Source organism: Trachypithecus francoisi, unplaced genomic scaffold (assembly GCF_009764315.1).
Source record: "Trachypithecus francoisi isolate TF-2019V2 unplaced genomic scaffold, Tfra_2.0 Lachesis_group20, whole genome shotgun sequence".
In the NCBI taxonomy this organism is placed as follows: Eukaryota; Metazoa; Chordata; class Mammalia; order Primates; family Cercopithecidae; genus Trachypithecus; species Trachypithecus francoisi.
The window spans coordinates 11,329,136-11,354,736 of record NW_022681466.1 but is presented as its reverse complement, the minus strand read 5'-3'; the positions used below and the strand labels follow the sequence as shown (position 1 = coordinate 11,354,736).

At 57.8% G+C, this 25,601-nt stretch overlaps 1 long non-coding RNA gene across 1 annotated transcript; it reads right to left on the bottom strand.

Moving 5' to 3' along the window:
• Positions 1-11,168: 11,168 nt before the first annotated feature.
• Positions 11,169-15,795, bottom strand: LOC117066472. Its single transcript, XR_004430354.1, has 2 exons — positions 15,576-15,795; positions 11,169-12,494 (listed from the first exon to the last, which is right to left on the bottom strand). It is a non-coding gene; the product is annotated as an uncharacterized LOC117066472 (long non-coding RNA).
• Positions 15,796-25,601: the final 9,806 nt, after the last annotated feature.

Below are 25,601 nucleotides of genomic sequence, written 5' to 3'. Positions count from 1 at the left end.
ACCAGATCTTTGGGCTCCTGGGGTATGTGCCATGCAATTTAGACGAAGTGCTTTGCAAATATGCCATTCAATCTCTGACTAGGAAAACAGGCCTGATTTGACAGGTCCGATGCCATCAGCTCTTCAACATGAGACAAAAGAGGGGATTTTATGTTTTGAGTGATTCGAGAGAATGATATAATAATTTTCTGAATTGACATCTGTATGTTGAAATTAGGATGGTGCAAAAGGGGTACAGGGCCACAGGCTGGGTACAGCAGCCAGCTCCCCACGATGCAGAAACTGCTTTAAAAGCCCCTCAACAAAGAGGGGCACATGCAAATCAACAAAGTGGGAAGCCTTCACCAAGGCCACACTCAAGGTCTACTGATTGTCTACCCAAAGTTCATCGATTCCTGGCCATGAACAAACACAACAGAAAAATACATTGAAGGTCCTAGTGGCTACAAGTCAATGGTGAATTGGCACATGGTCTAGCAGTTTAAAAATCTAACAGTAGAGTATGGCAATGGGCAAGGGCCAAGAAATCCTTCTGAGATGGGAGGTCTCGCTCTGTTCGGGCTCAGTGGAGGTCTGTGACCAGTGTCTGGACACTAGCTACAGGGGACCGGGCAGAGGATTCTGGGCAGAAGGAAAATGTCTCAAAGTACTTTGGAAGGGTAAAGGATGAGAGCCTTGTTTAAAATAAAGACTGAAGGATAATAAATGTCATCCAGGTTTGTAGATTAATGGAGAGGGCACCATCTAGCCATTCTCCACTTTTCCAGTGCAGAGAATTGGGCAAACGCGCCAGTGATCACGTGAGGCACTGCCATGGAGCGAGCACGGGAGACCCACTCTAGACCACTGACCTCTTGGTGGCGTCCATTCTGCCTCCTAGAATTCTGGGGTTCTGAGTGCGTGTCCTTGGTGGGGCCCTTCCTCTTTGTTGCGAGAGCCGCTGCTCAAGGGGCCTCTCCCTCTGGCCCAGGATGTAGAGGACCCGTGAGGACTACACAAGTGCAGGGGTGGGTGTGGGGGTGGGTGCGGGGGTGGGTGCAGGGGTAGGTGCAGGGGTGGGCGAGGTTTTCCAGCCCTCGCCTTCGCCTAACTGGAAGCCTGCTTTCTGGTGTGGCCTTTGGGTTCCCTCTCTGCAAGCAAACAACCAGCTCAGATAAAACCACCCATGACCACGTCGCAGGTGGGTGGCACCTGGGTCACCCTCCAATCACAGCCCCTGGAGCAGTTTCCAGGTACCTGGCCTCCACCGTCTATTCCACTCACCTCCTGCTGATGTGGACAACTTTAGAAATAAAGTGCCAGGGACCCCAGACCACCAGGCAAGAGCCCACGTGCCCCCGGGAAATGCCACCACGCACCCCACCAGCAGGGTGGGGTCTAGCTCCTGAAACAGTCTCCTCGGAGCAAGTGCTGCCTTTCTTCACAGCCCAGGCGCCCTCTTGGTTGTCCGATAAATCCCCAGGTTCTGCCCCCTGACTCATGTAGATGGGAGTTTCCCCCCGCCCCGTTCTCTGGCTTTCTGCCTGACTGGGCCACAGATGAGTGCCCCTCCAACCAGGCAAACAGACGGAATTGGACTTTTAGGGTCAGAGGCAGCCAGCCTGAGACGGAGTGGGGTGGGGGGGTGGGGAGGGTCTTGGGACCCAGGCAAGGGGGTGAGGACATTCCAGGGGAGGTGAACTGCTTGTTTCCTGGGAGGGTGAGACAAAGAACCGAGCTCTTCCAGATTTTGCCCGAAATGCAAGCAGATCTATTGATGGGGTTGAGGATGGGATCTTTCCGGGTGGACGAGTCCCAGGAGATGGCTTCAGATTACTGGTTAGTGCAGGTCAGATGAGGAGCTGCCCCCACAGGTGTCACTCCAGGTGCCCACAGCAGGGACAGCACTCCCTCTCCCCTGCCACGCGGGAGCTGGTCCCTCCCACTTCCTGCCTGCAGCTTCCCCTCCTCCCCCTCCCCACCTCTCTCTGCCCCCTCCCCACCGCTCTCTGCCCCCTCCCCACCGCTCTCTGTCCCCTCCCCCCTTGCAGTGGCCTCAGGGTGGCCACCCACCCGCTCCCAGGGGATGTGAGAATGTTAGCAAAAGCACCGTGCCCTTCCCCTCCACCCTCTGGAGCCTTCAGGGCAGCCCCAGAACGGTCCCAGTGTCTCCCAAGGGGTTGGGGACCCCGGAGTCTGAAATTCAGCTGCTGGTTCACCGAACTGGGCTGGCCTCTGAGCCTCTGCACCGACCCTCCCGCCCCATCAGGCACCTGAAGCCGATCCAGGACACCAAGGTCTGTTTGTGTCGGGGGCTGCCAGCTCCCCGGCATCTGGCCCAAGATGGTTTTCATTCGAGGAGACACCCCACCAGAAAGCGTCCCAGAGATACCCAGAGACCCCCCGTGGCTTCCCCAAAGTGTCCCCTCCCCTCCCCCCACCTGAGAGACTATCATGCCCACAGCACGGACCCCCGGGGTGCTGCCCTTTCTAGAAAGCAAGTTCCAAAGGTTGGGTTCGGGCCTGCTCGGCCCAGGGAGGCTTAGATAGAGAGCGGGACTCTCCTCTGCCGCTGCCAGTTCCCGGCGGGCTCCCCGTGAGGCTGGACCCGCTTCCCCACCCCCTCCTTGGTGCGGTCCTGACGAAGGCGCCGCGTTTTCCGCTCCAAGACACAGAACTGCTGTGCGGTTCCTGCAGGGCCCGGGCTTGTCACCGGGAACTGCTCTCCTGGGACGCAGGGCGGCGGCGGCCTCCCGGAGCCCCCGGCCCACCTGAGGCCTTGGGGGCGGGGTCCATGCGCCGCGAACCCCGCGGAGCCGGGCAGGAGGAGGCGCGTGTGGGCACAATGGGACCCCGCGTCCTCAAAATAATCCGCGCCGCTAATTCCCATTCCAGCAGGAAGAGGCCGGCGCCGCTCACATCCACCCCATTTTCCGCGGAAGGAGCTTTAACAAAGCTTTTCTTTTGATTTCACCCCAGCGCGCGCGCGATCCCGCCCGGCACACGCCTGGCCTCCGAGTCTGTCCAAGTCCGGGAAGGAGGGGCGCGTAAAACGGGAGAGGGCTGGAGACGGGCACAGGGGGAGGGGAGGGGTGCGAGAAGGGGCCGCAGCCCCCCGGCCCAGTCATCCAGCCACATCAGGTGTGCGTCAGGTCAAGGTAATAACCTGGTGGCGGTGACGGAGGGGGCTGGAGAACGTGCTAGAGCAGGCCGAGCCTCGGAGAGTCCCAGAAGTCAGAGGAAACTCCCCACGTCCTGGCGCCTCCCACTTGCTGTAATTCCCTGCAGTGACCCATCCCTCCCCCAACCAGGGCAACGCAGGCCCCACCAGGCCTCGGCCCCAGCCCCCTCTGAGCCTTCCACCCACTCTGCCCAAGCCGACACCCAGCCCAGCCCTGGAGCCTGCCTGTAGCCGGGGCACGGCACCACTGGCTCCACCCTCACCCTCAGCCGCCAGCCCCGGTCTGTCCCTGTCCAGCCGACTCACTCTCTATAAAACCCAAGCAAAGGCAGGAGACGCTCCGGCCTCAGAAGAGCAGCAGCACCCCGAGCTCCTTGCAGCTCCCTACACGGCGGGGGTGCAGGAGGCCACAGCGGTGACCACCAGGGCCAGGGCCCAGCAGGCTGGGAGCTGCTGGCGGAGTCCTCACGAAGCAAACCGAAGTCCAGTCTATCTGCCTGATGGTCCCTTGTCATGGGGACCCACAGGCTTGCAGGGCCTGTTTTTCTTGAAAAGATTTATTTGGGTCACTCTTAAGAGTTCATGGTGCTCTTTGGCCTTTGGCAGCTTGGCTCGGCCAAGCTGGAGCAGGAGGAGACGCCAAGACAGGCAGCCTGGCGGACGGGTGCAGATCCTGGGCTCTGTGCTCCTGCAGCCTGGCTCCAGCCCCTCACTCAGACTCTGGCGCCAGCCCCCAGTGGAAGAACTGCCCATCTGGGTGGGTTACTCCGCTCTTCCTTCTTGTGTGGGGTAAATGGACCTCCCTGTCCAGTGCCACACCCCTCCAAGGTGGCTGCAGGAGACACCACCCAGGGGCAGTCCATCAGATGCCCCGCCTGTGTGAATAGGCCTCCTTGGGGAAACCCTGGAAGAATTGTTAAATATCTCAAGGTGGGAAGGGGTCGTCAAGGTCATCAAGGCCCACTCCAGGTGGGGCATGACCCTCCCCGCTTTGGGCTGCCCTTTCTTTCTCCAGGGCGTTCCAAGGAGCAGGCCATGTGGTCTGGACTCACTGTGTGACCTTGGATGTCATGTCTGCCCCCTCTGGGCCTCCAGAAGTGCCACCTGTATCCATGGTGGGGGAGGCTGGTGAGGGTCCCCAGCCAGACCGTTGGGTGAGGCCCTTGCCTTGGGAGGTGAGGGTGGGAGGCTAGGGCAGTGCTGAGCTCTGGGCTGTGTCCTGCTTAGCCCTCTCCTTTCCCGAAGAGCGGTAGAAGCACACATTGAGCACCTGTTGCATACTAAATAGGAAGAGGATTTTTTTTCAGAGGGAGCAGGCTGGGGAAGGGAATACTTGTTCTTGTCCACATGGAGGGGCAGGAACGGAAGGTGTCACAGGCAGATCAGGGCCATAAGGGCCAACTTCCCAGCCCCAACCCCTTCCTCCTCTCCCACCCCCACCTCCCCATCTCACCCCCACTTCACTTCTCCCACACCTTACTCCATCCCCCACCTCATTCCCCATCCCACACCCACTACCTGGCTGCCCCCACACAGGACCACCTCCTAGGGCCTCCCACCCCCACTCTTACATTCTTGAAACCACAGACATGGAACCTTCATGCACCTGTAAGCTTAGAACTTGGCTGACTTTCCAAAGTGTTGAGCCACAAGAGGCCTCACACCTTTCCTGGAAGAGCAGCCAGCCCCAGGCCAGGCCTGGCAGCCTCTGGGCTGGACAGCCTCTTCCAGGACCCCACCTAACCAAGCCTGCCAGACCAGCCCGCTGCCCCATTGGGAAGTCGCCTCCCTCCCCCCGTGTCTCGTGGCCACTCCTGGATCGCAGCACCCCTGGGGGTCAATGAACAGGGAGCTGTTCACCACATGGCCAGACCAGGGGTGTCCCTTCCTCTTGTCCTCCATGGTGTATGTGAAGAATAGTGTAGGGAGAGTCCCTGCAGGGCTGGCTCTGGCCCCAAGGCATTTGCATGGGCTGCTATGGCAAAGGCCCGTCCCCACATACCATGAGACGTCCCTTGTGGAGGGCTTTGGATCAAGGGCTCCCCATGGCCCCAGGAGAGGCATGTTCAGTATGAGGAGAAAGGCCTGGGCTTGAACCCTGAACTCCTGCTTCACAGCACGTCCTGTGACCTCCCTGTACTTAGTGTCAGCCACTACGATCCTGGTTATCCCTGCCAGAAACTTTGGGGACTCCAGTGAAAGGAAGTTGGCCTCTCCCCCACATCAGTGCACCCACAGCTCTCAGCTTCAGGGCCACGTGCTCAGAGAGACGCCCACTCCTGCACCTCAGCATCTCTGTGCACACCTAGCACGCCCTGGTCCTTCCCATCACAACCCTCCCCACATCAGCCACGGAGTGCCCCTGTGATGCCCACCCCAACCCGGGAGCCCGCACCCAGCCTGGCCCCGGCTGGCAGCCTCCTCGTGGTGTTTGCTGGATGATAAATGAATAAGCGAGGGCCTCCTGGATGCTTAGCAAATATTGCCTGAATGAAGGAACGTCGCGCCAATACAGACACACGAGAATACACAGACCATAAAAGTGGCCGTGACAAGTGCTGATGGGCTGATAAGAGATCTTGGGGCATGGAGGCACGCCGCACGTCACCATGGTGGGCCCAGGGAGGCAGGAGAAGTTTCTGCTCACAGCCAGGTTTGAGAAGGCCCTGGCAGCTCTATGGCACCCTCTGCCTGTGCACCACGGGCCCTTTAGTTCTGACCGAGGCCCCTTTCTTGCTATGTGACCTTGGATAAGTCACTTAGCTTCTCTAAGCCTCGCTTTGCTCACCTGAGAAATGTGGACAATAACTGTGCCCACCTCCAGTGCCCATTTCAGGAACCAGAGGCAAAGCATGAAGGGCCAGGCACAGCAAGTACTTTCCGTGGGCCGGGCGCGGTGGCTCACGCCTGCAATCCCAGCACTTGGGGAGGCTGAGGCAGGCAGACACGAAGTCAGGAGATCGAGACCATCCTGGCTAACATGTTGAAACCCAGTCTCTAATAAAAATACAAAAAACTAGCCGGGCGTGGTGGCGGGCACCCGTAGTCCCAGCTACTTGGGAGGCTGAGGTAGGAGAATGGCGGGAACCCGGGAGGCGGAGCTTGGAGTGAGCCGAGATCCGGCCACTGCACTCCAGCCTGGGCGATAGAGCGAGACTCCGTCTCAAAAACAAAACAAAACAAAACAAAAAGAAAGTACTTCCTGTGGGCCAGCCCGTTGGAGCCCCTCATGATGCAGGCCTCGAGATTAGGGTCTGCCCTGCGTTGTAAGCCCCGTTTGGTGACCTCCAGCTCAGTGGACACAGCTGCACCTGACTTGAGTGTCCCCATCGCTGCTGCCCCACACAAACCCCAGTCACACACAGTCCCACATCTGGCCTCACCTGCCAAGGGCTCAGGTGACTGCTCCCCAGCAGATGTGAGAGCTAGCGGCCAGCAGTTGGGATGGCAGCACTGGCCCAGCTGTCTCTGTCCGCTGCTTCTCCAGCCCTGATGGCACCCTGTGGACCAGCAGTCCCTGGACCATTGCACAAATGAGCAAATGGAGGCATGGAATTTGGGGACATACTATACTCACTCAGCCTGACTGTGACTCAGAGTCAAACTGGACCAGAGATTGGGGAGAGGGCCCTGCCCTGGCTGGGGACCATGAACACAGAGGGGTGAGAGAATGGGCATCCCAGGCTGGGAAGGTCGCGCAGGCCCGGCCGCAGCCTCCGGTCGCTGCAAACCTGTGTCCAGCCTGCCTCAGTCAGGGAGGGAGTCCCAGGCCTGCCCACCCACAGAGGCTGCTGTGACACTCAGGTCTCCTGTCCCCAGGTGGCCCCAGTTCCTGAGCCCCTGTGTATACAGCTTGGGCCTAGGGGTCAGGGCCCTAGAAGCAGACAACCCCGGCAGCGTTTACCGGTGTCTGCTGGATATGCCCCGGGGCCAGGCAGCAAGCAAGGGTCTCCCAGGTATGGCTTGTATGTTTCCTTGGTTTATTTTCCGCTGAGGGACAGGGCCTGGGGCACAGTGACTGTGGTGGAGTTGGCCTTCCTGCGCTGGGAAATGGGGTTGCAGGGGAGAAGGGTCCCCAGAGCCCCTGGAGGGGTGAGGGAACCCATGGAGGAGGGTCTCACAGCCCTGGCAGGGGTGGGATGCTGGGCCAAGGCCTCCATCCTGGGGAGAGACCTGAGGACACATGAAGGGCAGGGGCTGCTGGCCAGGAGCCACCAAGCATGGGAAGGGGCACGAGGACCCTACCCTGGGAGACTGGGAAGTGGCAGGGGCTTGACTGGCAGTGCCCTCCCTGTCCCCACAGCCCCACCGGCAGCTCATCAGGAAGCTCCAAGGTCCAGGGTTCCTCTTGCCTGTGGCTGTGGCATCCGATGCCTTCCACCCTGGGGACACCAGCGGCCACCGACTCCCAGTGAGTGGCTGGCACTGCTGGGGAAGGGCCGGCAACCTGGCCCAGGCCTCCCAGGTGGCCGCTGGTGCTGATGGAGGGAGGAGCAGACTCGCCAGCTGGTTCTGAAAAGTGACCCCCAGGATGGCAAGAGTACCCAATTCAGACTAATGGGGGTCTGAGATTCTGGGCTGCAGTGCTGAGTCTACACAGCGAGGGGCTTGGGCTGATGCTCAGGCTTTGTGAGCACCTACCGAGAACTCTCAGCCATTCCTCACGATGGCCACGTTGGACGGGGCTATTATTATTCCAGTTTTTAGATCAGGAAACCAACAGAGAGGTTAAGTCACCTGCTTGAGGTCACACAGCTGCTTAGAGACCACTGGATTCAAACCAGGGGGAGCCTGGCCCAGAGTCCACACTCAAAGTCAGGACCGAGTCTCTACACTTCGCCCCGCTCCAGCATCGGCGCCTTCTACCCTCTAGGTTGCTATCAAGACAGGATGACAGCTCAAGACAGGTGTCCCAGGGAAAGACTGGCCAAGCTCAGGGCCTGGACACCTAGATGAGGGGGGAGGGATGGCTTCGAGGAGGACCCCGAATGTCGCAGGGAGGGAGCAGCGCAGGCCCCGGCATAACCTGGCCTGGGTCCCAGTGATGCAGTCAGAGCCAATGCACGCGTCAGCGCCTGGAAATGATACTGGAAGCTCAAGGCCAGTGGTGGCCCTTCCTGCAAACCGGACACCCCAGGGGATATCTGGGAAGTGGGGAGTGGCCTAAGCGGATGAAAAACCTGGGGCCCACAGCTCAGAGTTCAGGTCCTAGCCATCGGCCCCCATCTCTGTGCCGCTGTGTCCCTGCTTGTGCAAGGGAAGGACAGTCATGCCCTCTGTGCGGGGTGGGCAGCCAGTGTCTGTGGGAGAACCAACATCACTAAAGCAGAGAACGCGGGAAGCCCTGGCCCAGGAGGCCTTCGGGGAGCGGCAGTTGCTTCAGGAAGGAGGCTGGAGGGTCCCCTTGGTGCAGGAAGCCAGCTCAGCTGCCCCAGGCCCAGATGGGGAGGGGGTGGGGGGGGACATGGAGCGGGGCCCCCTTCCAAGGAGCCCTGTGCAGATGCACACAAGGACAGGGGCTGGCCAGCCTGGAGGCCCAGCTGTGTGGCCTGGGGCTGCTCTGGAGGGGGTGCCCGCTTGGCTATCTCGGGGCCTTGAACTTTTATTCTGTTTTGCAATCAGTTCAGAAGACAGCATTTCTAGATTCCCTTCTTATCACAGAGAAACTTCTAGCACAACAATAGCTGATTGTACTGCTCTCCAGGGTGCGGCTGCATTCCTGGACACCCCCCCCTTTTTATTTTTTTTTTGTGTGTGGTATCTTTGAAACTATAATGGATCTCATTGTGATCGGTCTGTTCAGGGGACAGTGTGGCCCTTGAATTCAGAAGCATGAAAGGGTAGCGGGGGCTGGGGAGAGGGCGGCAAAGGAGGGTGGAGTGGGAGGGACCCCGGAGACAATCCGCGAGACATCCAAGGGACATCTCAGAGCAACTCAGCGGCGTCATGCTGCATAACGCACCTGGAAACAGCATCCCCTGGACTGGCTGGGTTTGAAAATATGTAGTTGTTTGTCAAACCACCAATGTTTATTTTTGTTCAGTTATTAAGAAATAAAATCGGTAGATAATTTTCACTCCCTGCCTATGCCTGGCCAGTAGGACTCAGCAGCAGGTCTCATCTGAGTGTGACGTAGCAGCAGCTGGTCAGACCGTGTCCTCGGGAGGCCGCCTGCTGCTGCGTGGAGCCAGCGCCCAGGACCTGGGGCCGGGGCACCAGAGCCAAGACAGGCCCAGCCCCTGGTTGGCATAGCTGTGTGGCCCGGGAACACTGGCTCTCCAAGGTGCGAGGTCTGTGAGTGTGTCAGCTGGGGAGCCTGACCTGCTGGGGGAACCCCCAGCCCACAAGTAGGTGCCGGCCACTGGCGGGAGGCCCTGCACTAGGTCTCACAGTCCTGCCTCTGGCCCAACAGCCTGGGCCCCAGGAGAGCGCTGCTCTGGGTGCCACCTGCTGCCACGGTCCCCTCAGCCCCTGGGGACTTCCTGCCCCACCCGGGCTCCTGAGAAAACCCTGGGAGGGATTTCTTAGAATGTTCAGCAGTTGCTGCCCAGCCCAGGACTTGGCAGGAGCCCCAGCGTCCGGAAGAGGGAGCAGATCAAGTTCTGAGGCTGGGAAGCCAGGCATGCTGGCAGGGAGGCCACCGGCCAGCGTGGTGCCTGCCGGGTGTGGACGCTGGGACTGCCACTTCGTGGTGAACGTCCGGTGGGCCTCCTGCCACCCTGCCCCTTGGTGCCCTATCTGTAAAGTGGCACCTCCCAGACCCAACTCTTTCTTCACTGGCTGGCCAGGATTCAATGGCGGCGGGTTTCGTTGGCATGTAGCACCATGCCTAAGACAGAGAGATGGCTCACAAATGGTTGTCACTGTTGTTAAAGAGATAAATACGCTTAGAGAAAATGGCATTTATTGTCTTCCAGGCGTTTTCACCGGCTTTGTCCCATTCAGCCTTCCCAGCACGATCCCAGCTCGGAGCAGGGAAGGGGACTGGTCAAGGCCGCCTCCTGGCCAGCTGTCTGGCCAGTGTCCTGGCAGGGGCTGAGCCCAGCCATGTGGCTGGCTCAAGGGGCCATATGCCATGGAGGCTCACCTGTCTGAGGCTTTATTTCTGTTCTGAGACCCCGTCTTATCAGGGGCAGGGGGACCCCAAGGTCCACAGGACAAAACACACACATCAGAAGAGACCCCTGCCCCAATGTCATCTTCCCAGGTAGCAGGGGCCTCCGAGAGCTTGGACTCTTGGTGGGATCAGAGTTGGAGAGCAAGAGGGGCAGCTGGGGAGGGGCCCACACAGGGGACATTCAGAGGCCACTGGGCAGGGGGTCTGGGAAACAGGGGACAAGGCTGGCTCTTTCACCGGCAGGGCAGGCAACCTTGCACTCCATGGAGGCCCCGCTGGACTCGCTCTGAGACAAAGCTCCTTGTCACTGTCCCATGCAAGAAGGCCTGGAGGGGGCACTGCAGAGCAGGCACAGGGTCCACCAGACACCTTCGGAGGCCCTGCAGAAAGGCTAAGGGTTCTGAGAGCTCAACTCAGAACGAGAGGGCTTTCCTTTTCCACCAGTCTTGGGTGCCAGGGAGGTGGGGAGCTCAGGCCAAGGGAGGGCCAAGGGCTGAGGAAGCACCCAGGATCCCAGGAGAATCTGGCAATACATGCATGAGCACATCTCGTCCTGGCTCCTGGGACAGCCAAGAGCACCTGTCCCCTGGTATTGTGGACAGAGCCCGTGAGCCACCAGGCAGAGGCATGCATGACGAGGCTGTGGCCTGGCCAAGAACAGCGTGTGCCCCAGACATCAAAGAGGACACGGTGTTTGAGAGGTGGAGCCTCCAGAGCAGGCGGGGACAGCCAGGAAGGCTTCCTGGGAGAGGTGACGGACGCTCCTGCTGGGCGGAGGATGTCTTGACGTCTCTCCTGCTAGCACACAGACTGCATTAGGAGAGCAGCTGAAGATGGCCTATGGGGACACCCAGACACCTGCCAAACAGGTGGCAGAAATATCTAAGCTGGTTTTTTTCCAAATAATTTTTATTTATTTATTTATTTATTTATTTTTTGAGGCAGAGTCTTGCTCTGTTGCCCAGGCAGGAGTACAATGACATGATCTTGGCTCACTGCAACCTCTGCCTTCCAGATTCAAGCGATTCTCCGGCCTCAGCCTCCTGAGTAGCTGGAATTACAGGCACACACCACCATGCCCGACTAATTTTTTGTATTTTTAGTAGAGATGGGGTTTCACAATGTTGGTCAGGCTGGTCTCGAACTCCTGACCTCAGGTGATCCACCCATCTCAGCCTCCCAAAGTGCTGGGATAACAGAAGTGAGCCACTATGTCCAGCCTCAAATAATGTATTGAAGGGAAGTTCACATAACATAAAATCAGCCAGTTTAAAGTGTACCACTGGGCGGCATTTAGTATACTCACAAGGTGGCACAGCCATCATCCGCTATCGCAGAACATGCTGGTCACCCCAGGAGGAAACACCCACTCATTCAGCAGCTCCTCTTCACCCCCAGCCTCTGGCAACATGATCTGCGTTCTGTGTCTATGGATTTGCCTATTATGGATATTTCATATCCTAAGGTGTTTTACAAAGAAGATTAAAAGGCCGGGCGCAGCAGCTCACGCCTGTGATCCCAGCAGTTTGGGAGGCAGAGGAGGGCGGATCACCTGAGGTCAGGAGCCCGAGACCAGCCTGACCAACATGGTGAAACCCTGTCTCTACTAAAACTACAAAAAATTAGCCGGGCGTGGTGGCAGGCCCCTGTAATCCCAGCTTCTTGGGAGGCTGAGACACAAGAATGGGTTGAACCCAAGAGGCGGAGCTTGCAGTGAGCCGAGATCATGCCACTGCACTCCAGCCTGTGCGACAGAATGACACTCCATCTCAGAAAAAAAATTAAATAAAAATAAAAAGAGGATTACAGAGCCAAAGCAGGTAATTGGGTTCTAGTCCCCAGCGCACGTTTCCAGCTGTGTGGCTTGTGCATAGCACTGCATCCCCCCATCTCAGTTTCATCATCTGTAAAATGGACATAAGAATGTCCACAGTGGGGCTGTCGTGGGATACAGGGCTCATCCAGGCAGAGCGCTGAGCGCGGTGTCCCAAGGCCGTGGTGCGTTGTAGCTGTTATTGACACGGGTGCCGAGTGTCAGGTGTCAGGATGGTGTGGGACATGGACAGCCAGGGGCCTGGGAGAGCAAAGCCTAGAACAGCAGACCTGGCTCTCCACGGAGCACGGCTCATGCATGGAACTTCGAACAGGCCACAGAATCCTTCCAGGTCTATGTCTGCCCCTTCCTACCTCCGTGACGTTGGGCTTCAGTTTCCCCATCTGTGAAATGGCAATGTAGACCTTGCAGTGCTGGAGGGACTGAGCCTGGCATTGTGGTGGGCAGAGGGGTGGGGGGGTGCTCAGGGAGGGGTAGGGCTGTGGTGGGGACCAGGGAGGCCTTGAGGTAATGCCTTCCAAATTCCTGGAACGCATAACAGCTGGCCGATGCCAAGACCACAGTGATGGGGAGTTGAGGAGGAGAGGGGTGGGTCCGGGAGCAGGCAGACAGCCCCGGTTCTGCTTTTCAGCAAGTGGCTGAAGGCCTCCTGTGCTGACTCCCCTGGCAGGTGATCCATCAGCTCAGCTGTTACTGTCCGGAGCCAGCAAGGGCCCATAAATGCGCCCGCCCCCAACCCCCTGCAAATCACCCAGGTTTTATGTTGTAAGAACACTGTGGGGCATCTCAAACACACCACTAATGACAGGCATCATGAAGCAATAAAAGTGATGGGGCTGGTGGGAGGGTGCTGGCGGGAAGGGCGGGGGGCTGCCGGTGCCCGGCTCCCCTGGCGGCTGCAGGAGCTCTCCGAGAATTGATTAGTCTTGGACGTGCTGACCTTTTTGTTCTTGAAAAATTGCTTTTGAGCAGCTGAGGCAATAAAAGTGAATTGATTCAGAGAGAACGAGGATGAAATTTGCGTTGGGCAAGGAGCAGTGCATAAACGCCAGTGATGTCAGCACAGCCGCCCCCAGCCCCAACTCCCGGGCTACAGGAGGGCAAGCCCCGGAGAAGCGGGGCAGGGTGGGTGCTGTGGGGAGGGCCGAGGGGCAGTGGGATGGGCAGGGCCTCCTCAGAGGTTTCAGCAGAGTATGGAAACCGATAGGGAAAAGGGGAAGGCAGAGGGACGGAGATGAAATAAAACCAAATGAGAGCATAGGGAGGGGAAGAGGCCAAGAGAAATTAACACCCCTCAAGAGAAGCAAGGGAGACTTAGGCTAGACCTCAGGACCGCAAAAGGGAGGAGCTGGAGGAGCTGGAGTGAGAATCACATAAGCAGTCACAGGCGTGACAGCCACACTCATCCTCACAAAGCCTTGTTTGTTCCCATTTTACAGAGTGAGAAAGCCGAGGCCCAGAGAAGTCAAGGACCCTGCTCAAGGTCACGCAACTGGGACGTGGTAAAGCCCCACTAAACCCCTCTGAAGCCAGGCTGGGGCCGCCAGTGAGTGGGAAAAGCCTGGAGGGGGCGCTGCGGAGCAGGTACGGGGTCCACCAGACGCCCTCAGAGGCCCTGCGGAAAGGCCAAGGGTTCTGAGAGCTCAACTCGGACCTTGGCAGGTGGGGAGCTCGGGCTGGGTCACTGTCAGCATTGAGAAGACACTGGGGCAAGGGGGTGTCCCCAGGGTTCCAGGTAAGAAGCCACAGAGAAGCATTACAGCCAAGATTTCCGGGTGCGGAACGATGGCGCTGGGGCTCAGCCACCCTGGCCAAATGCCCCCGATCCTATGCACCCCACTGTCAGCACCTAAGCCCATTTCCTCACCAGAGCCCTTGGGAAACCACAGAAGCCCGGGTGTGTAAAGGCAAAGGGAAACGCTTACCCACCCCAGAACCAGCCGGGAAGTCCTTGCCGGAGCTGCTCTCCGGCGCTGGGGCACCTGGGCGGCCACATGCTGCCACCCAGGAAGGCAGGAGACCCAGGCTCCTCCCCAGGATCCTGGCAAGCCCCTTCCCTTCTGAGACGATAGAGGCGGCAAGGCCTCCCCGGACTTCTCTGAGGGCTGGGCGTGTGTCAAGTTCCCCTGTGTTTGCAGGTGCCCAGGGTGGGTTGCTGAACTGGAGCCTGCCCCAGTCCCAGGAGAGAAGTTAAGCCATGTTTCACCCCTGCAGCGGCCCAAACCCCTTTCTACCAGGATCCTGGCACAGGCTGCTTGGCCAAGTTCATGGGCCCCACTCCCGGGTTTGGTGCCAGTGGGTTAAGATGGGGACACCTATAACTTTTTGGTTGGAATGCATGGCCTTGAGTGGTGACTAAACGCCAAATCAGGCTGGTGTCAAGGGTGGTTAATGTCTCCCCAAAATGCAGGCACTTCATGGGGGGAGGGCCCTAATCACAATGACTGCCAGCAGCTCCTAGCCTGGGCTTTGTGGGCCATCAGCTCCCAGGGTCCAGGAAGAGGCATGTCCAGCTGCTGCCCTCAGTCCCCAGCCAACCCCAGAGGGACCAGCCTAGAGTTGGATGTCACTTTGGACATCCTGGATCCCACCTGAAACGACCCTGCCACGCACCAGCCATGTGCACTGCATTTTGCCGAGCCCAGCCCAGACTCTGGTTTGTGCCTCGACAGATGCCTCACATCTGCAGGCCCTCGCTTCTCACTCAGCCCCTGGAGAAGGCTGGGGAGGCCTTGCCACCTCTATTGTCCAGAAGGGAAGGGGCTTGCCAGGATCCTGGGGAGCAGCCTGGGTCTCCTGCCTTCCTGGGTGGCAACCCATGGCTGCCCAGGTGCCCCAGCGCCGGAGAGCAGCTCCAGCCAGGACTTCCCGGCTGGCTCTGGGGCTCTGGGGCGGGTGAGCGCTTTCCCTTTGCCATCTGCACCACTCCCCTGTCTGCTGCAGGAGGGGCTTCACTGAGTCGCGGGGCACCCCTGCCCCATTTAGGGCTCCCCGGGTTGCCGAGTGCCACTGGCTGTTGCCAGTGGAGACATTTGTGCAAAGGCCCCTCTGGGGCATCCCTAACCCAGACAGCCTCGTGGGGCCGGGGGGCGAGGAGGGTGGGCTTGGACCAACCCCGCGATGCGCTGGGAAGCTCCCTCTCCCACCCCACCCACCCCTGTGAATCCCCTCGGACCCTCGATGGTCCTCGCATGCCCTTTCTACTCAAGGGGCCCAGGAGGATGACAGGAGAACCCCCAGGCTCCTCCCTGCCTCGGCAACCCTCCTCACCCCACCAACATCTGAGCAAGACTTACTGGAGCCAGTGCAGGAGAGAAAGCTGCTGTTACCATCGCCAGCCCAGCTCAGTTCCAACCTTCCTGGCTGTTTGCCTGCGAGGGCCCCAGGAGGATAGAAAGGGACGCATTTCAAGGGAGAAGGGACGTTTCCTTACAGGGAAACGAGTTGAGTGGTCCGTAACTTACCTGAGGCTTTACTGCCAGGGACAGGCAGAGCTGGACTGGGGACCCAGGCTGCTTGACACCCAGCGAGAGCTGCTCCTCCCTCTGCCCACTTGGTGACTAGCTTGGTGGGTAGCACCAGGCAAGGCTCTCTCCCTCTCTGGCTGCTCACTCCCAGCTGTAGAGAGAGGTGGTTCCTGGATCAGGGAGCAGTGCCTGCCTAGGGTGCAGGCCTGGGCTGGGCACAGGGCCGAGAAGCTGCCACTCTGCCCCGCCTCCGAGAGAGGTCCTGGCACTGCCAGCCCATGAATAAGGCCTGGCAGGGCGCCGGGCGAGGGTGTGCAGAGGTCAGCAGGGAGGGCCGAGTGGCAGTGTTCTCCGGACTGGCTGCCAGCCGCAGCTGGACCTGTTTGCCTGGGCTGGGCTGTCTTACTTCCCCTGGAGCGGAGAGGCCACTGGGGAGGAAGAACAGGTGTGGGCAGTGCTTTGGGGGCCTTGAACTCCAGGATGGCCAGCTCCTGCCACAGGGGACCCAGCCAGCAGCGGCCAGAGGCCTGGGGGCCACATGCTGGAGCCAAGGACAGGGAATGTTGCGAGATTAGTTTGAACCCCTAGCCCCCTTTCCCTGCAGGCCTGGCCTGGGGGGCTAGCACAGGCTGCCAGGGGAGGTCTCTTGCCCTGTGTGACGGGGGTCCCAGCCTGTGGCCTGCAGCCATCGACACCACAATAAGATCCTTGCCTGGGTGTTCTGCAAAACCTCAGGAAGCCTGTGGTCACAAACACTGCGTGAAAGTCAACCAAGTAACCCCCTGTGATTATTCATTCATCTGAGGTTCGCTCAGCAACTTTCAGTCATCTCGATCCTGTGGTGATAAAATGCAAATTCCTCTGACAGCGCTGTAGGATTGGGAGTGTTACCTTTAGCAGATACCAGAGGTGCTACTGTTATCTCAAGCAGGTGTGTGACTTTCTATGACTTTAAAAGGGACCCTCCCACCTTCTGGGAAGCCAGCCCCCTCTGATCTAGCCAATGTACTCACCACTACCCACATTTGCCTCTCTCCCTGGCACCCAAGACTGGTGGAAAAGGAAGGCCCTCTTGTCGGGACAGCCCCACCTGTCCTGATGGAGGCCATGGGTCATTCCTTCACCATATGGCCTCACTGGGCTGGGCCCTGCTGCATGGCTTGGGAAGGCAGGTGCTGCTGAGGACCTGAGACGGCACAGGCCGACCACCCCATAAGGATGGGAAGGAAGTCAGGAGTCCACGCTGTGGCACAGGCCAGGGAGGGTGGGCATCCGGAGGGGGAAGTGGAGGCCTGACCTGCCCTGAAGGAGAGGGGTGGGGGTGGGCATTGGGATGGATCATGCTCTAGTGGAAAGGTCTGGCCAGAGCAAGCAGGCAGATGCAGTCACGAGGAGTCCAGCGAGGCGGACAGCCCCTCGCCCTCATCCTGTGCTCGGTGGTGGGGCGCACTGCAAGCTCCTGCCTTCATCTGTCCCCCATACACCACCACACCCACAGACCACCTTGCCCTGCTCTGCATGCACGAGGACACCTGCACCTCACAAGCCAGCTTGGACAAAACCAAACTAGAAAAACGAAATGCCAGGGTCACTGTACTGTGCCTTCCACCGAGGAGGTGACTCGATGTGTAGATGGCGGCTTGCCTCTGTGTCTGTGCAGGGCGGGTGTGTTTGCGTGTACACCATCCACAGACAGGTGCTCAGTGTGCAGTACATGCACACACACATGCACACACACACATGCACACACACACGCACATGCACACACAGAGGACATTTGGGTCAATGTCTTGCCAGGGTCTGTTGGTGACACACTAAGCACTTTGCAAGGGAAGAGACTTTCCAGGGACCCTGAGCAGTGTCCAGTGGAGAGGCAGTCGTCTCTGCCCCACAGCCAGAAGTGGCACCTCCCCGCCATTGTGCACAGGAGGGAAAGGACAGGCTCCCTGAGGCCCCACGCTTCCCATAGATACCCCCTTCCCGCACAGTCCTGGGCAGCTGGCATTTTGGGTCAATCCACAGTGGCTTTAGTGGTTGACCATGGCTGAGAATATTTGGGGAACTGCCTTTTAGAATCAGTTGACAAGACACACAGACGCTGCTGTCCCAGTACTTTGCAGCCTTATCTAGGTTCACCTTGGTTTTCTCCGGATTGGGCAGTAACTCCTCCTTCCCAGAGGATGGCTCACCTTTGTGACCCCACCTGGGTGGCTCTTTCCGACCATCATCTCCATCATGGGAGAATGGAGTTCCTGACGCAGCCCTGACATCGGCAGGGCCACGGCACCACACAGGAAGGCCAAGCCAGCTGGAGAGGCCACAGTCCTGAGGTGTGCGTCACCCTGATGTTTATGGAGCCCCTTACAGCCAACACTGGCGGTGCTGGGGACGCCCCTGTGGGAAAAGGAGATGAGTCCCTGTCCTTGGGGAAGAGCTTGCAGCTGTGTTCTTCTTGGCGGGCACCATGGCCGGGAAGGGGAATACAAATTCTGTCTCACCATTTGTAACCCCTCCTTCAGGCCTCACGGTGAGGACCCGTCCAAAGCAGAGCCATGCCCAAAACAGAATGCCCAACAAGAAAGCATGGTGTAAGCACAGCTCACCAACGGCCATTTAATATAGGGCTTCAGAATACCCAAGAGACCTTTGTGAGTCCATTGACTTGAAATGTCTAGAACGGGCCAATCCACAGAGATAGGAAGCAGATTTGTGGTTTGCGCAGGGGCCGGGGGCAGGAGGGGCATGGGAGGCAACTTCTCATGGGTACAGGTTTTCTTTGAGGGGAGATGAAAGTGTTCCAGAATGAGATTACAGTGATGCTTGTCCAGAATGAGATTACAGTGATGCTTGTCCAGAATGAGATGACAGTGATGCTTGCACAACTGGAAATTTACTAAAAACTATTTAACTGTGTATTTTCAATGGGAGAATTTATGGTATGTTAATTATATGTCAGTAAAGCTGTTAAATATTTGAAGTCTCATGGGGAAAGGTTCCTGAAGGTATTCATCGGTATGTACATTCTGATTTCATTGTTTAAAAAAATATGTGCTCATATATAGTAGAAAGACTAGAAGGAAATATACCAAACATTAACAGTGGCTTTGTCTGAGTAAAGGAACCAAGAAAATGTTTTATTCTGCATGTGCAAACAGCCAGGGGGCAGGATCCGTCTAAAGTTGGGGTGACGCTGCCATCCCAGAGCCCAGCCTCTGGACCAGCCCCTCCCTGCCCAAGGTGACCTGTGACTCAGCTGCGGTGGCATCCAGCAGCCAGGAGTCGGCCCCTCCCTGGGGCGGGAATGCTGTGGGCCTGCCGGGCAGGCAGGTGAGGCTGAGCAGGCGCGGCGGGCAGGTGAGACCTGCGGGCCCCTCTGGCTGTGAGCTCCAGCCGGCTCCCCTCAAAGCAAGCAGGCAGGAGCCGAGGCAATTACCACACAGGCAGGCGGGCGGGCAGCACCCCTCCCTCATTCCCGAGGAGAGGTCACCCCAGTGCCCTGACCTGTCCCAGGAGCATCGTCCAGCAGCACAGTGGCCAGGCTGTGCTTGACCCTCCAGGAGGGGCCAGGAAGTGGAGCTGGCCCAAGAAGGTGGGCAGGGGGCTGGGGCTGGGGCCTAGCCTGACTCTCACTCTGAGTCCCCAACAAAACCACAGCCCCTGAGCCGTGATGTTGCCTGTCTTGCGCCCTCTCCTCCGTCCTCACCTGGCTTTCCACCTCCACCCCCAGCTATATCCAGAGTCTTCCAAAGGGCTTCAAGCCCTTCCTCTACCTGCCCCTCGGTCCCCCAGCCCCTAGCCCCACCTCTTTCTCCTGCCTCCCTCTGCTCCCTCACTAGCTTCCTGCTGCTCCGCAAGCCCTGGACCCAACTTCCACCTGTGGCTTCGTGCTGCCACCCTCTCCCTGACAGTCGGTTCCTCCAGGCATGCTTGTGCCTGGCCTCGCCGCCCCACCCAGCTTTTCCCCAAGGTCACTTGCATGGCAGCCTACCCTGACCACCCACCCAAGCAGGTGCACACACATGTGCACACACACATGCATACGCACCCACAGGCCTGCTCTCCCAGCCCCTCCCTGTGCTGCCTCTCCCCAGCTCCGCTCTGTCCACTGTGTTTTGCCACCTGGTCATTTTGCTGGCTGCCCAGTTCTGCTGTTAGGACAGAAGCAGCACGGGGCAGGGAGTGCTGCCTCCCTGTTCCTGGTGATGTCCTAGAGCTTTGCAAAGGAGCTGGCTCAATACATAAATGGTGGATGAATGAAAGAATGAGTGAATAGATGGATGAGTGAATGAATGAAGGAGTGAATGAATGGATGGATGGACGGATGGACGGATGGATGGATGAGTGAGTGAATGAATGAATGAATGAGTGGATGAGTGAATGGATGAATGAATGAGTGAATGAATGAATGAATGGATGGGCGAGTGAACGAATGGATGGACGAGTGAAAGAATGAATGAGTGAATGAATGAAGCGGGGCAGTGGTCCCGCCTGTCACCTCTGGGCTGTGCACACAGCCTTGTAAGGAAAAGTGCCTGGGGAGTGGGATCATTCCTGCAGGCACCGCCTGAGTCACTTGGTTATTCCTGGCCACAGAGGCCATCCAAGGCTGTAGTGGGGCTAAGCGAGGGGGGCCTGAGAGTGGGGTGGCCACCTGACCACACAAGAGGTTGGGGGGCTTGGGGAGGCCGTTGTGGGTGAGTTCAGCCCTGGTGGGAGCAAAGAAGGAGTGTCCAGGGCCCAGGTGGCAGGTTTACAGAAGGCAGGTGGGGTGGGCCAGGGGTCTGGGGTCAGGCCTCCTAGACACAGCGCTTGGGGACAGGAGGCTGAGGTCAGCCTGGCTGCTCTAGGAGCTCCCTGGCCCTCAATCAAGGGAGTCAGTTTCTAAATTGGGAGCTGAGTCCAGCTGATGGGGATGCAAAGGCGGACGTCTCTGTCTGCTCAGCCCCCATGCAGCTGGTCGGGGAGCCCTTCCTCAGGCCCCAACCACGCAGGTGACAGGTATGTGACCATGAATAAATAGCCACAATTATCCCTCCCCTTCCGTTACCCTGCTGCAGGCTGCTGGACAGGGAGGAAAGGCAACCTGGTGGCCCCTGCTGCCTCCAGAACCCAGGGGAGCCCTGGGGATCACAGGTGCAGCCAGCAGCGGGCACTGGCCAGGGAGGGCCAGGTCGATGACAGGCTCACAGCGTGGACCGGCTATGGGCTCACCTCAACACAGAGAAGCCACTGGAGGGAGTGACGGACACCAGAGAGCAGGGTTTAAATCCCAGCTCTGCCCCTTTCCAGCTGTGTGACCTCAGGCAAGTGACCTCACCTCTCTGGGCCTTGGTCACCTCCACTGCCAGAGAGGGTGAAAAATACTGGTCTTTCAGGGTTAATGCAAGGCACAGCCCAACAAAGAACAGATGCAAAGTGCAGGGATGGAGTCTGTGCTTAACACGTGACAGCTGCTGCTGTGTTTCTGAACGTTCCTGTCATCAAAGCCATCATCATTCTCACTGCCCATCGTAATAGCTCCAACCCCAACACAGTACCTGTTGCCAGGGCCCCCCCCTCGGTTGCTGAGCCTCCTCCCCGCATCTATACACGCATCCCTGGTGACCCAGGATATGTTAAGGTCCTTCTCATGCATCTGAAGGATTTTGCCCCCACACCTTTGTCCACTTTGCAAAAGCTCCCAGGCACCTCCCTGCCTCCTTCCTAAACGTATCCACTTGTTTTGCAGTCACAACTGCCCCCTCCCCCTGCTTGGACAGCCCCCAGACGATGCTCTCAGTCCCCAGGGAGGGCTCCCCAGCCAGCTCCCTCAGGCCCCTGGGTCCAGCAGAAAGATCCCCGGTCTCCAGCACCAGATAGGCCACTCTGAGCCGAGCAGCCTCCGAGCCAAGGAACAGGCTGGTACTCCAGTTTCCCCAGACCTTGGCTTCCCCTCCTGCAAAATGGGATGATAACGCTGGCCTGGTGAGAGAGATGAGGGAGCATGTCCTGGGGCCACCGGCAGAGCCCCCAGCAGCCTGCACTCTGCTCTTGGGGGGCACACTGACACCTGGGGCCCCTGCTGGGTCCTGGGGGGCACGGGGAAACGGGGCCGGTTCCCCACAAGGTCCCCCACCCTCAGGGCCTTTTCCAACACAAGGCGAAGGGGCCACCCAGCATAAGGGTGGCCACCCTCAGCCTCGGCCCCACAGAGAGTCAGGGGCCAGGAGGTCCATCCTGACCTCCTCTTGCACTCTGAGAGATACGTGGCAAAAACACAAATGTGGATGTGGCTTCCATCCCTCCTGCCACACATCCTTTGGCAAATCTGATGAAGAATCGGCAGCCTCTCCATGAAAACTGGCCTCCTCGCTGGGTCCCCAGTCAGGTTCCACACTGGAGGCCTGGCCAGGGTTAGGGTGAGGCTGTGAGCCAGGGTGGGCATGGTTATGGGGTGGCATGAGCCTGGCCAAGGGGCAGGGTGGGCGTGGCCACAGATCAAGGGTGGGTGTCCTGTCTGGTCAAGGGGTCAGCACACTGACTCGCTTGGACAAGTCAAGGCCTGCAAGGACCAGGGAGTTCCAGAGACAGAAATATCCACCTAAGGGCCCGTGGGTAGACGCCAGATTCCGCTTCCAGAATAAAGGGCTGATTATCGGAAATCAAGCGGCCCTCGGCGGCGGTCCCCTTGGGGGATTGCCTGGGTGGAAGAGAGGTCTCAGCCAAGGGCACACCCCTCTCAGGGCAGGGGCTTCCAGGGACCACTGAGGTCGATATGAAGGCCCAGCCCTCTTTCCCCAACTCGGGGCAGTGCTGGGGGCCTCCTGTCTACAGAACTCCCGCAGGATGGATGCACTTCCTCAGGACTGACTGCGTGGCAGCTGCCTCCGCCCTCTGCTGGGTCCTGCCTCCTGATGCTGTTCTCCGCACAGGGATCCAGGACTGATTATCCCCAACCAGGAGTCTCCCTGTGAGTCTGCTGCCCAGAGCACCCCCAGCTCTGCAAGCAAGCAACAGGACCTCACAAAGGTCCACCCCACTCACCTTCAATCCTGAGAACAGATGCAGACACCTGCCTCAGTTTCCCCAACAGCATATTCACCCCCAGGATGTCTGTACTGGGTTGCCTAGTGGTCTGCACAAATTCCTGTCCACCCAGAACCTCAGGAAAGGAGTAAATAAGGTCTTTGCAGAGGTAATTAGTTAAGGATCTTGAGACATGGCCATCCTGGATTTCGGGTGGACCCTAAACCTCATCAGTGGTGACCACGTAAGAGGAGATGAGGACACAGAGACTGCCACACACAGGGAGAGGACAGAGGAAGAGACTGGAGTCACACATCGACAAGTCGAGGCACACCAAGGGTTGCCCGCAGCCCCGAGAAGACAGGAGACAGGCCCACAACAGACTCTCCCTCTGAGCCACAGGAGGCGCCTACCCTGCTGGGCCCTGGACCTGGGGCTTCTGCCCCCAGAGCTGCGAGACAGTAGATTTCCGTTGCTGAGGCCGCCTTGTTTGTGGTAGTTTGTTAGGGCAACCACAGGAAACTAATGCAATTTCAGAGGCAAAATGATCTAAAGACATAAAGATGTAGTCTGTCCTGCACAAGCCTGTTTGCCACCTTTTCCCCAAGACATAGCATTTGGTGCGGACCTGTCTCTGAAGCACCAGGATGGGGCGGGGCAGGGCGGAGGCCCGAGGCGGAGGGTGAAAGGCCTCTTGTGCCATTACATGGCTGTGTTTTTTCATGAATTCATGTATTTTTCTTTTTACAGTCCCCTAAACCCCCTGGGGTGGATTTTATCCTGAAGGTGCTTTGGAGTCCCAGGCAGGAGAGAAAAGAGAAGGAACTGGAGTTATAGAAAGAACTCCCTTGTAGCCGTGGCCGAGCGTTTATGGGAGGAAAGCTGGGAGGATGAGGGCCACAAGTTGTAGGGTGTCTAACCGTCCGTGGTAGCACTGGACAGCCATTCCCCAAAGGGCCCTCAGTCCTGGCCAAGTCAGCTCGGTGGGTCAGCCTGGCTGGTCTGGAGGCCTTTATGGTACATCAGGTAGAGAGACAGAGGCTGGTGAAGGACGGAGCAGACTCTGGGAATGTTTGGGGACAATCAACAGATGTTGGAGGAGTCAAGACTGCAGGGGAAAAACATTCATTTTGGCCACGTAGAGTCTGAAGTTCCAGCGGGACACCTGGATTTCACGACAGGCCTGGGAACTGCCATCACAGCAATAATAACGCAATGGAAATCTAAGAAACATCAATGGGTGAATGGCCAAGGCAGCCCATGAAGTCCTTCCTGACTTACGTCACTTCCCTGTATTAGCCAAGCACTCGTGCTGACGTGGCGGCATAGAAGGACAGGGAAAGGCGGGGCCGGCTCCGGCTCTTTTCCTCTCAGCCCTTCCTTACTCATCAGGAGGCTGGAGGCGGGGAGTGTTGGGAGAATGTGCGTCTCAAGAAGTGAAATACACGCAGCTGAGTTCGGTTTGTGTGGCGTCTCCACTCCGCTGCTAAACACGAAGTACGTGTCCGTGAACAAGCTACGAAACGGGGGTTGTGATATTTCCGTGGTTCCACATGAGTTAAATGCTCTTGTATTTGCCATTAAAACTGTCACTGCACCTTATAAAGGCCAATAGTGAAATGCATGTAATAATGTAAAGTTTTAATTTTTCTTTACTTAGAGTGGCCTTAAGTAGCAAATAAAAGCACTGTTAAGTAGAGAGAGACTCTGCAGAGCGAAGAAAGAGAAAGGCCTCCTATTTCGGTGCCATTAGTGGCTCTTTTTCCTGTTTGGAGAAAAGGTTAGGGTTAGTCTACAAGGAGCAAAGCAAAACTCCCAGACCAACTGTGGCAGATGGCAGAGGAAGAGACCAAAGACTGAGAGACGTGGCGGCGCTGGAGTGGCGTTCCACATGAAGGCTGGACACTGCACTCACCACCTGTGTTCCATGGGCGACCCAAGCAACCAGGGACGTGGGGAGGGGAGACACACTGGAAAGCCCATCTGTAGGCAAGACTGCCTGTAGGAGGTGCTGGTACAGCACTGGCTCCCACACACCAGTGGGGATGGTAGACCCCCAGGGACAACCTTACAAATTCCCATAAAAATCAACAAGGGCAGACTGGCAGTGTGGTGGGGGTGCTGACCCAGAGAGAGCTCTGAGGGTGGTTAACAGAACACAATGTCCCAGCCGGGCGTGGTGCCTCACGCCTGTCATCCCAGCACTTTGGGAGGCTGAGGTGGGTGGATCACCTGAGGTCAGGAGTTCAAGACCAGCCTGGCCAACAAGGTGAAACCCTGTCTTTACTAAAAATACAAAATTAGCTGCATGTGGTGGTGCACGCCTCTAATCCCAGCTACTCAGGAGGCTGAAGCAGGAGAATCACTTGAACCTGGGAGGCAGAGGTTGCAGTGATCCGAGATCTTGCCCCTGCACTCCAGCCTGAGTGACAGAATGAGACTGTCTCGAAAAAAAAAAAAAAGAAAAAGAAAAAAAGAAAGAAAGAAAAGAAAAGAGAACACAGTGTCCGGCTGGGTGCGGTGGCTCATGCCTGTAATCCCAGCAGTTTGAGGGGCCAAGGTGGATAGATCACCTGAGGTCAGGAGTTCAAAACCAGCCTGGCCAATAAGGTGAAACCCTGTCTCTACTAAAAATACAAAATTAGTCGCATGTGTTGGTGCACGCCTCTAATCCCAGCTCTCAGGAGGCTGAAGCAGGAGAATCACTTGAACCTGAGAGGCAGAGGTTGCAGTGAGCCGAGATCTTGCCCTTGCACTCCAGCCTGAGTGATAAAACGAGATTCTGTCTCAAAACAAAAAGAAAAAGAAGAAAGAAAGAAAGAAGGAAAGAAGGAAGGAAGGAAGGAAGGAAAGGAAGGAAAAGAGAAAAGAAAAGAAAAGAGAACACAGTGTCCGGCTGGGTGCGGTGGCTCATGCCTATAATCCCAACACTTTGAGGGGCCAAGGTGGGTAGATCACCTGAGGTCAGGAGTTCAAGACCAGCCTGGTCAAGATGGTGAAACCCCGTCTCTACTAAAA